We start from the raw sequence: 12,913 nt of genomic DNA on the forward strand, positions 1-12,913 counted from the left end.
ACATCACCATCTGCAAGTTCCCCTCCAAGCCTCTCACCATCCTGACTTGGAAATATGACACTATTGCTTCATTGTCACTGGGTCAAAATCTTGGAATTTCCAATGCAATACTCATGCCCATGAGTGAATAAACAAGATCTGGATGCCCTAGAGCAGGAACCGCAGAAGGTTATATGAAGATATATTAAGCAATCATGAGAACTAATGAAGTGTTCTGTTCATGAGGGGCATTGAATGCAAAAGTAAGGAGGTTATGCCTCAGTCAGACAGAGTGTTGGTGAGATCACGTCTGGAGTACAATGTATAGTATTGCTAACTGTACTTACGAGTTGGAAGCAGTTCAGAGAAGGTTTACTTGACTAATCCCTGGAATGAGCGGATTGCCATATGAGGAAGGATTAGACAGGCAAGCCCTGTATCCTCTGAAGTTTGGAAGGGACAGAGGTGACTTCATTGAACATAAAAGATCCTGAGAGGGCTTGACTTGGTATTTGTTACAGGACTCTCCCTCTTGCGAGAGAATCTAGAACTAGGGGCCACAGTTGAAAAGTAAGAGGCTGTCCACTTGAGACATAGATGAGGATTTTTTTTTCTCTCAGAGGGTTGAAAGCTTTTGGAATCCCCTTATTAAAAAGGCAACGGGTGCAGAATTTTTAATCTTTTTAAATACAGAGATGGACAGATTCTTGATTACCTTCGGACTATCAAGGATATGCAGGAATACAGAATAAGGGAGAGCAAACAACAATTCAGCACAAGAACAGGCCCTTCGGCCCTCCAAGCCTGCGCTGACATGTTTTGCCCTTCCATATTCAAACTATCTTCCCTTATAGGATCCATATCCCTCTATTTCCTCCCTATTCACACATTCATTCAGGTGGTTCATGAATGCTGCTACTGTGTCTGCTTCTACCATCTCCTCTGGCAGCATATTCTAGGCACTTACCACCCCTTGCATTAAAAATGTGCCTCGCAAATCTTTTTTAAACTTTCCCCTTCCACCTTAAACCTGTGTCCCCGAGTAACTGATGCCTTCACCCTGGGAAAAAGCCTCAGATTTTCCACTCAATCCATGCCATTCACAATCTTCTAAATTTTTATCAGGTCACCCCTCAACCACTTGTTTTGCAGTGAAAACAAACCCAGTCTATACAACCTTTATTCAGAGCTAAAATCCCCCCTACCAGGCAACATCCTGGTAAACGTTTTCTGCACCTTCTCCAGAGCATCCACTTCATTCTGGTAGTGTGGTGACCAGGTCTGTACACAACATTCCAAGTGTGGCCTAACTAAAGTTCTATAAAGTTGCAGCATAACTTGTCTATTCTTATACTCAATGGTCCTTCCAATGAAGGCAAGTATGCCATAGGCATGGAGTTATATACAGGAGGTAAAAAACAGATCAGCCAATGGTCTTACTGAACGGCACAGTTAGCTTGAAGGGATGAGTGGCCTACTCCTGTTCCTTGTTCATCTGTTCACACGTTCACCCTTTTGTCATACACCTCAAATGCACCCTCTCCCATATCCCTCAATCCTATTTACCTGCCCTCTCCCTATATCACGTCTGAGATCTTTAGAATAATTTGTTTCATCTGTATCCAATTTGCATCATAATAATTTCAAAAATCAAACTAGATTTAACCACATTACCACAAAATTGTAGATTTGTTGATTTGGCATCTTTTTTTTCCATCAGCTAATACCATCAGTAGATTTTGTATACTAAATAATCAAAGCACGCTATGTTAAAAGTAACTTTTTTGAAAGATATCGCACAAATGTTTCAGGAATGCAGCTGGAAATTATTCGTCACACTTGAGTAAAAATCAAAATATCCTTCATCACGTAAAAGTTATTTAAGAACTTGTAAAATTGGCCTGAAACCAAATGGGTCCAGTTTTAATATTCTGTCTACCACCAACACAACAAGAAACATTTCCACATTGGAGGTGCATGCAATATTTTACAAAGTAGTATCTCAAATTGGTCAAAATCTATTTTAATATTTGACGGTGCGATAAATGCAGTTTACGATTGCATCATTTATTTTATTTCCCAAAGCAATATTAATGTCTTTAACAAGATGACATTGAAAATATACGATTTCTGAAAATTGGAAAACCAGTAAGTTAGTGAAAGTTAAAGATGGGTGAAGTACATTTCTTTCATTCCCTTAAAAATATAATCCAAGTACCATTTTAGGCTGTATTTTTGTGTATAAGGTTTATTCCAAAGAGATAACAGGTTACTGTCCAACTAATCATGTTAAGCATGAGGAAGGAAACTTCCTGCTGATTATCACATAGCCCAGTCTCTCAGCTGATTGTTCAGTCTTCTCCATGTTGAGCAGGACTTGGAGTATATACTGAGGGTGGTAAAGACACAGAATGAGTGGGGGACTTCAATGTCCATCAGCAGGTGTGTCTCAGTATCACAATTACTGACCAAGCTAGTAATGATATCAATAGTGTAGCTGTGAGATGGAGTCAGCAGCAAGAACCAAGAGGGATAAACATACTTCACCTCAGTTACCAATCTAACTGTCACAGATGTATCTGTCCAAGACAGTATTGGCAGGAATGACTATTGATGATTCTTGGGAGCCAAAGTCCGGTCTTCTCATTGGGCATACCCTCCTTCTTGTTGCATAACCATGGTGCTAGACGGGATAGATTTCAAAGTGACCTCGCAACTCAAAATAGATATCTAAGAGGCTCTGGTGGCCATTGGCAGTCACCTTGTATTTAACTGCAATCTGTTGCAAAGAATTTATCATGTGCCTTTTTCAAACACAGATGTCAGAAGGCCAAATGAAGTGCAGATTATATGCCGATTACAACAAGCCAAGAAGCTTTGAGGGAAAAGTTTTGAAAGGAGAGATGAGTGAATGCTTAATGGCCTATAATTGGAAAGCAAAAGGATTGAGTTTTGAAGGGTGCCTAGCAACACCCTCTGGACATGAAGACAGTAAGGACTACAGATGCTGGAAGCCAAAGTCAATAAATTGGAGCTGGACTGGCACAGCATATCAGACAGCCTGCTCCTCAGATGTTGTCTGATCTGCTGTGCTTTTCCAGCTCCACATTTATTGACAGCAGCCTCTGAACATTGGGTTTCAGTTCTGCCACTCAATATTCAGCACTATTTGCCACTCGTCATATACTGAAGCAGTTTGTTTCCATACACAGCAAGGGTCAGACAATATCCAAGCTTGGACTGATAAGACGCAGGTAACATTTGCACAACACAGCTGTCAAGCATTGACCATCTCCAACTACAGAGTATCTAATCATCTCCCCTCGCTATTCAATTGCATTACCTTTGCTATAATCCCTGCTATCAACATTCTTGTAATGACTGACAGAAACTGAACTGGGTCACCTATATAAAACCGTGGCTAAAAGAGCAGGTCAGACGTAGAGTATCTTGCAGGGAGTAACTCCTGTCTCCCCAAAGCATGTCCACCATCTACCTGACAGGACTGTGGTGAAGTAGTCCCCACTTACCTGGATGCTGCAGCTCCAACAACACTCAAGAAGCTTGACACCATCCAGGACAAAGCTGTGTTCTTTGATGCCACATCCACTACCTTTAACATTCATTTCTTGCACCACCTTCTCACAATATCAGCAGCGTGTACCATCCACAAGCTACCTGTAACAACTCCTTAAACAGAAACTTATAAACCTATCACCACTACCATTGGGAAAGACAAGGGAATCAGATTCATTACCATTGTTATATTCCCCTTTAAGCCAGACACTATCCTGACTTGGAAATATATTTCTGTCCTTCAGTGTCACTGGGTCAAAATCCTGAAATTCCCTCTTTAGCAGCACACAACAGTTCAAGGAGACAGCTCACCAAGGCCTTTTCCAGGACAATTTGGGATGGGAATTAGGTGCCAATAATGCTCACATCCTCCATAGTAAATAAATAAATAATCAATCCAAAGTGCATCCAGCTATTTCAATGGAGGTGGTGCACAATGTTCTAACTTCCTGTGATCGCCCTTGAGTTAATGTAAAGTTAAATATACAACAGGATGGATCTAAATGCAGCAATTTTAAAAGGGACCAATGGGCAAAAAAATACATTTGTGGTTGTGATCCAGTGAAACAATAAAACTAAAGCAACATCTGAAATTTGCACATATGCAGTTAAAAAGAGAAATGAAGAGAAATCTAGAGACTGAACAGTTGAGATCCTGCGATGGAAGCTGTTGACACAAACTTCCATTCCCATGCTATTAGTTTCTCTATAAAAGCCCTTGAAAATGCTATACCCAAGTTAAATAGGATGTAATTGGGTAATGGTGTACAATGGATCACTTATAAACAACCTCTCTGGCCCTGAAGAAAGAATTTCATATTTGAACAATGTCAGATTTCTCATTGTAATTAAAACATCCCATTGTTTTATAAAGAATTTTTAAAAAAAGTCTATTTAAGATATTTCTTCTTCCAACTTAGTGCCATGTGTGTTCCCAATCTTTATAATACAATCTGTAAAATGATTAAAAAGTGTAATCTAACTCCCTAGTTTGTTTTTGGCAGGAATTATTTAATGTTATTGGTTGCTTAACCTGCTTGCAGAAACCACTGTCACTGAACCTCGCAGTTCACCATGAGATGGAACAGAATTAGCACTCGGAAATTTGCAATTCAGCTGGAGCTTCTGTGGGTAGTTTTTTTTTCCTGAGGTCAGCCTCGAGGACTGTCTCTTTGTCACTGCTTACAAAATTATCACATTTTATCACACTCTTTACACCTAGTAAAGGACATTAATATTGGCACAAGGTATGGAATTTAAGCTGAGGGAGATTGATTTGACCTCTGCGTAGCTAATGTTCTCAGGAAGAACGTAAATATGGCAATATCAACAAACCATTATCCTTGTGTTGGGCTCTGAAAACATGGATCAAGATATATCTAACTCCCTATTCACCTTCTGCTCCAGCACTAGCTACATCTGTAGCCAAAGCTCTTCCGGTAGCCAGAGTGAGGTTTGGATTAAGAGGAGGGTCTGATGCTGGAAACGTATAAGATATTGATTAGGCTGTAGCTAGATTATTGTGTGCAATTCTGGAATCCACATTATGGGAGAGCTCTGATAGCACAAGAGAGGAGATTAAATAGGATGTATACCAGGCACAAATATCCTGGGGGGGAAGTTTGCCCGAGATATACAGGATGGATTAAACTAGAATGGCAGGGGGTGGGGAACCGGATTTGTAATTCAGAGGATGAGGTATTCAGCCTTCAAATAGACACAACAGGGAGTAAGGTTGTTAATAAAGAAATGTGGTTGATGGAGCATTATTGTGGACACAGGCATGGTTTGAAGTGCGTATACTTCAATGCTAGAAGTATCAGAAATAAGGCGGATGAATTCAGAGCGTTGGTCAGTACTTGGAACTACGATGTTGTAGCCACTGCAGAAGCTTGGATAACTCAGGGACAGGAATGGTTGTTGGAGGTTCTGGGATTTAGATGCTTTAAAACAAATAGGGAGGGTGGTAAAAGAGGTGGGGGAAGTGGCATTGCTAGTCAGGGCTAGTACAGCAGCTACTGAAAGGCAATTTGAGAATGAGTTCAAGAACAAGAAAGGAGCAGTAACTTCGCTGGGTACTTTTTACAGACCCCCTAATAGTTGCAGAGAAGTAAAGGAGCGATTGGGAGGCAGATACTGGAAAGGTGCAGGAGTCACAGGGTTGTAGTCATGGGTGACTTCAACTTTCTAAATATTGATTGGAAACTTTTTAATTGTAACAGTTTAGATGGAGTGGATTTTGTCCAGTGTGTTCAGGAAAGATTCCTGATACAGTCAGCAGACAGACCAACACAAGGAGAGAGAGATAACAAGGTGCAAAGCTGGATGTACACAGCAGGCCAAGACCCTTCTAGGCCCGAAACGTCAGCTTTCCTGCTCCTATGATGCTGCTTGGCCTGCTGTGTTCATCCAGCTCCACACCTTGTTATCTCAGATTCTCCAGCATCCGCAGTTCCTACTATCTCTCCCCAACATGAGGAGAGGCCACTTTGGATTTGGTGCTTGGCAATGAACCGGCTCAAGTGTTAGACCTGTTGGTAGGAGGGCATTTTGGAGGTAGCAATCATAACTCTGTTACTTTTACAATAGTCATGGAAAAGGATACGTGCATACAGCAGGGTAAGGTTTATAATTGGGGGAAGGATAATTATTATACTGTTAGGCAAGAACTTGGTAACATAAAATGGGACCGATGCTGTCAAGGAGGAGCACTATAGAAATGTGGAGATTGTTTAAGGAATGCGTACTGCATGTGATCGATTTGTTTGTCCCTAGCAGGCAGAAAAGATGTGGTTGACTGAGGGACCTTGATTCTTGAGAGAGGTTGAACAACTAGTTAAGAGGGATGCTTATATAAGGTTTAGGAAACAAGGATTGGGAAAGGCTCTAGAGGGGTACAAGTTATCCAGGAAGGAACTGAAGAAAGGGTTTAGGAGAGCTATAAGGGGGCATGAGAAAACCTTGGAAGATAGGATCAAGGAAAACTCCAAGGCTTTTTACACATACGTGAGGAATAAGAGAATGACCAGAGACAGGGTAGGCCTGATCACTGATTGTAAAGCGAATTTGTGCACGGAGCCTAACGAGATAGGAGAGGTCCTTAATGAATACTTTTCTTCGGTATTCACAACTGAGAGGTTGTAGGGGAGGGGTTGTAGTTGTAGGAGAGGACAGTGTGAAACAGGCTGGTAGGCTAGAAGAGGTCGATATTAGTAGATGTACTAGAAACTTTGAGGAACTAGAAGATAGATAAGTCCCCCAGACCTGATGGGATTTATCCAAGGATTCTATGGGAAACGAGAGAAGGGATCGCAGGGCCTTTGGCGATGATCTTTTTGTCCTCACTGTCCACGGGTATAGTGCCGGAAGATTGGAGAGTGGCAGATGTCATTCCTTTGTTCAAAAAAGGGAATAGGGATTACCCCGAAAATTATGGGGCAGTTAGTCTTACTTTAGTGGTGGGCAGATTATTGGAAAGGGCTCTAAGAGATGGGATTTATGATCACTTGGATTTATTTGATACGTGATAGTCAGCATGGATTGTGAGGGGTAGATCATGCCTCACAAACCTGCTTGAATTCTTTGAAGAGATGGCCAAAGACATGGACAAAGGTAGAGCAGTGGATGTGGTATATATGTATTTAAGTAAGGCGTTTGATAAAGTTCCCCATGATCGGCTCATGCAGAAAGTAAGGAGGCACGGGGTAGGGGGAAATGTGGCAGGTTGGATTCAGAATTGGCTGACCCTTAGGAGACAAAGGGTGGTAGAGGACAGAAAATATTTATGGTGCTCAGTTACGGTGGTGTACCACAAGGATCTGTTCTGGGTCCGCTCCTATTTGTGATTTTTGTAAATGATTTGGATGTAGGAGTGGAAGGGTGGATTAGCAAGTTCGCGGATGATATGAAGGTGGGTCATGTTGTGACAGTGCAGAGGGCTGTTCCAGGTTACAAAGAGACATTGATAGGATGCAGAGCTGGGCTGAGAAGTGGCAGATGGAGTTTAACCCTAAAAAGTGTGAGGTGATTCATTTTGGAAGGACAAACTTGAAAGCAGAATACAGGATTAACGGAAAGATACTTGGTAGTGTGGAGGAGCAGAGAGATCTTGGGGTTCATGTCCACAGTTCCCTGAAAGTTGCCACCCAGGTGAATAGAGTTGTTGAGGTGTATGGTGTGTTAGCTTTCATTAATAGAGGGATTGAGCTCACGAGCAGTGAAGTTATACTCCAGCTATACAAAAGCCTGGTTCGGCCACATCTGAAGTATTGTGTCCAGTTCTGGTTGCCTCATTACAGGAAAGATGTGGAAGCATTGGAAAAGGTGTAGAGGAGATTTCCCAGGATGTTCCCTGGAATGGAGGGAAGGTCTTACAAGGAAAGGTTGAGAGAGTTATGGCTTTTCTGTTTAGAACGATGAAGGGGTGTACAAAATAATCAGACGTAAAGAGTAGACAGCCAGAGACTTTTTTCTAGGGTGGGGTAGCTATTACATAGTTTTAAAGTGAGTGGAGGTAGATATAGGGGAGAGTCAGAGGTAGGTTCTTTACTCAGAGGGTGGGAGGGGCATGGAATGCATTGCCAGAGAGGGTAGTGGAGTCGGCCTCATTAGGGGGCATTTAAGCCGCTATTATATGGATGATAGTATAAGGTAGGAGAGGAGGTCAGATAGACCTTAGGTTTAGGGTAAAAGTTCAGCACAACATCGTGGGCCGAAGGGCCTGTACTGTGCTGTACTGTTCTATCTTCTATGTTGCCAGGGTTGGAGAGTTTTAATTACGAAGAGAGATTGGATAAACTCGGGTTGATTTCCTTGGAGCTGAGGAGATTGACAGGGGCATGACTGAGATTACAAAATTATGAGTAGCATAGACAGAGAAGACAGGAAGAAACATTCCCCCCCCCCCCGGATGGAGGGATCAACGAGTGAAGATTTAAGGCAAGGTGCAGAAGGTTTGGAGGAATTTGGGGGAAATTTTTTTCACTGAGAGGGTGGTAGGAATCTGGAACACACTGCAAGGTTGGTAGACACGGAATCCTCATAACATTTAATAAGTATTTACACATGCCCTTGTGATGCCAAGGCATTTAAAGGCTATGGGCCAAGTGTTGGAAAACTGAATTAGGAAGTTAGGTAGATGTTTTTGACAGTGCGGATACAATGGACTGAAAGGCCTTTTCTTGCTGTAGAGCTTAACGACCCTAACAGAAAGTGGTAAATTGTCCAGGGATGTCCTGTGCAAAAAATGTAGGAGATTAGGTCAGAAGTGCCGATGTTTGCTGATAACTATATATTGTTCAGTCCAATTCGCAATTCCTCAGATAAAGAAGCAGCGTGTACACATCAGCATTCTCACAAGCAGAAATAAATGCTTCTACCACACAAATGCCACATTATAAGCATCTCCATCTTGTCCTATCCTGAGCTTCAACCGCATCACAATCTGGCAGTGCAGAACTCTTTCTGTACAGACCCTCTGACAGTGCTATACTCGCTCAGCACTGACCCTCAGACAGTGTGACAGTCCCTCAAAACTGTTGCTCTGTCAGTGTGGCTCTCTTGAAGCAATGACACTCTGAGAGTACGGCACTCCCTACGTACTGACCGTCTGACAGTGTGGCACTGCCTCAGTACTGACCCTGGTATAGATAGGTACGTGGGACTGGGATAATTGAAACCATTACAGAAACTTGGTTAAGGGAGGTACAGGACTGGCAGCTTAATGTTCCCAGATACTGGTGCTTTAGGTGGGTCAGAGGTGGAGGAAAGAAGGTAGGGGGAGTTGCATTTTTGATTAAGGGGAGTATCACAGCAGTGGTCAGAGATGAAATAACTTGTAAGGCTTTGTGTTTGGAGCTAAGAAATATGAAGGGGATGGTGACGTCATTGGGGTTATACTACAGGTCTCCAAATAGTCAACAGGAATTAGATGAACAAATATGCAGGGAGATTGGGGAGACTTGCAGGAGAAATAGGGCTGTCATAGTGGAGGGTTTAAATTTTTCTAATGTAGATTGGGACTGCCATAGATTTAAGGACTTTGATGGGGTGGAATTGCAGATTGGTGATGCTGATTGGCTGACGTGGGGAAGATCTGCATCAATGCAGTCATTGCATCCAGAAGGTGGTTTGCAGAGGTGCAGGCAGGTAGATGGGTGACCACTAGAAGGGGCAGGCAGACAATGCAGGAATCCCCTGTGATTGTCCCCCTTTCTAACAAGTACACTGTTGGGTGAGGGGAATGACCTATCAGGGGTAGCAGCAACAGTACAAGCCAGACAGGAGGCAAAATGGCTGGTCTATTCTGTAAAAGGGAAGGATGTAGAGCAGTAGTTCTAGGGGACCCTATAGTTAGGGGTATGTTAAGTGCTGCTGTGGACATAAAAGAGACTCCAAGATGGTCTGAAGAAGGATCCTGACGTGAAATGTCAGCTTTCCTGCTCTTCTGATGCTGCCTGGTCTGCTGTGTTCATCCAGCTCCACACTGTATTACCTCTGACTCCAGCATCTGCAGTTTTTACTATCTCCAAAATGGTGTTTTGCCTCCCTGGATCCAGGATATCTCTGAATGGGCAGAAAGCATTCTGAAGGGAGATGGTGAATGTACATGTTGGTATTAATAACATAGTAGGATGAGCGATAAGATCCTGCAGCAATAATTCAGGGAGTTATGTAGAAGGTTAAAGAGCAGGATCTCCAAGTTTGTAATCTCAGGATTACTCCCTATGCCATGTGCCAGGGAGGCTAGAAATAGGAGGATAGTACAGCTCAACACGTGGCTAAACAGATGGTGTAGGAGGGAGAGTTTCAGATATCTAGCCAATGGAATCTCTTCCAGGACAAATGGGACCTACACAAGAAGGATGCATTGCATCTCAATGGAGGGGGACAAATATTCTGGCTGGGAGGTTTGCTGGTGTCACTTGGAAGGATTTAAACTGGCTTGGCAGGGAGGTCGGAACCAAAGCAAAGGTATTGGACTGAAAGGGAACTACAGAATAGGACCAGTAAGACTCAGAGGAATAGCAGGCAGGGTATGGTTGCTGATCAAAGTGGATCTGGTGTACTGAAGTGCATCTGATCCCTTAGGAGGGCTTCTTGAAACAGTATGTGGATAGATCAAAAGGAAAGGGGCCATACTGAACCTAATATTGGGGAATGAGCCTGGCCATGTGGTCGACGTCTCAGTAGGGGGGGAGGCTCGGGAAAAGTGATCACAATTCAGTAAGCTTTAAGGTACTGATGGATAAAGATAGGTGTAGTTGCCAGGTAAAGGTGCTAAATTGGGGGAAGGCTAATTACAACAATATTAAGCAGGAACTGAAGAATGTAGATTGGAGGCAGATGTTTGAGGGCAAATCAACATATGATATGTGGGAGGCTTTCAATTGAAAGTTGCTGGGAACTCAGGACTGGCATGTTCCTTTAAGGAAGAAGGATAAGTTTAGAGAACCTTGAATAACGAGAAATATTTTGAACCTAATCAAAAAGAAAAAGGAAGCATTTATCAAGGCTAGGAGGCTGGGAACACATGAAGCACACAAGGAAGGTCGAAAGAAACTTAAGAAAGGAGTCAGGAAGGCTAAAAGGGATCATGAAAAGTCATTGGCCAACAAGATTAAGGAAATTCCCAAGGCTTTTTATACATATATAAACAGCAAAAGGGTAGCCAGGAAGAGGGTTGGCCCATTCAAGGACAGGGAAAGGAATTTAAGTATGGAGCCAGAGGAAATTGGTGAGGTATTAAATGAGTACTTTGCGTCAGTATTCACCATAGAGAAGGGCTTGGTGGGTGATGAGTCTGGGGAAGGGTGTGTAGACAGTGTGGATCATGTCGAGATCAAAAGGGAGGAGGTATTGGGGGCCTTGAAAAACATTCAGGTAGACATGTCTCGAGGGCCTGATGGGACATAGCCCAGAATACTGAGAGAGGCAAGGCAGGAAATTGCTGGAGCCTTGAAGGAAATCTTTGTATCCTCACTGGCAACAGGGGAGGTCCCTGAGGATTGGAGAATAGCCAATGTTGTTCCTTTGTTTAAGAACAGTGGCAAGGATAATCCAGCTAATTACAGGCCAGTGAGCCTTACGTCAGTGGTAGGGAAATTATTGGAGAGGACTATTTGAACAGGATTTACTCCCACCTGGAAATCAGTGGGCATATTAGCAACAGACAACATGATTTTGTGAAGGGGAGGTTGTGTCTCACTAAATTGGTTGAGTTTTTTGAAGAAGTGACAAAGATAATCGAAGAGGGTAGGGCAGTGGATGTTTCTCCATGGATTTCAGTAAGGCCTTTGGCAAGGTCCGTCATGGCAGTCTGATACAGAAGGTAAAGTTGCATGGAGTCAGAGACAAGCTTGCAAGATGGATTAAAAACTGGCTCAGTCATAGAGACAAAGGGGTAGCAGTGGAAGGGTGTGTTTCTGGATGAAGGGCTCTGGCTAGCGGCGTTCCTCAGGGAGCAGTGTTGGGACCTTTGCTGTTTGTAATATATATATAAATGATTTGGAGGAGAATGTAACTGGTCTGATTAGTAAGTTTGCCGATGACATAAAGGTTGGTAGAATCGTGGAAAGCGATGAGCACCGTCAAAGGACACAGCTGGATTATATCAGTGATAATGGGAACTGCAGATGCTGGAGAATCCAAGATAATGAAATGTGAGGCTGGATGAACACAGCAGGCCCAGCAGCATCTCAGGAGCATAAAAGCTGACGTTTCGGGCCTCGACCCTGATGAAGGGTCGAGGCCCGAAACGTCAGCTTTTGTGCTCCTGAGATGCTGCTGGGCCTGCTGTGTTCATCCAGCCTCACATTTCATTATCTCAGCTGGATTATAGATAGGTTGGTGACTTGGGCAGAGAGATGGCAGATGGAGTTGAATCCGGGAAAATGTGAGGAAATGCATTTTGGAAGGTCTAATATACAGTAAATTGCAGCACCCTTATGAGTACTGATAGTCAGAGAAATCGGGGTGTACAGGTACACAGGTCACTGAAAATGGCAAAGCAGGTGGAGAAGGTAGTCAACAAGGCATATGGCCGGGACATTGAGATTAAAAATTGGCAGGTAATGTTGCTGTTTTACAAAACTTTAGTTCAGCCGCGTTTGGAATATTGTGTTCAATATGGTCGCCACACTACCAGAAGGACTTGGTGGCTTTGAAAGGGTACAGGAACGATTTACCAGGATGCTGCCTGGTATGGAGAACATTAGCTACGAGGAGAGGTTGGAGAAACTTGGATTGTTCTTACTGAAACGATGGAAGTTAGGGGTTACCTGATAGAGGTCTACAAGATTATAAGGGGCATGGACAGACTGGACAGTCAGAAGCTTTTTCGGAGGGTGGAAGAGTCAGT

This window comes from Stegostoma tigrinum, chromosome 29, assembly GCF_030684315.1.
Source record: "Stegostoma tigrinum isolate sSteTig4 chromosome 29, sSteTig4.hap1, whole genome shotgun sequence".
Classification (NCBI taxonomy): domain Eukaryota; kingdom Metazoa; phylum Chordata; class Chondrichthyes; order Orectolobiformes; family Stegostomatidae; genus Stegostoma; species Stegostoma tigrinum.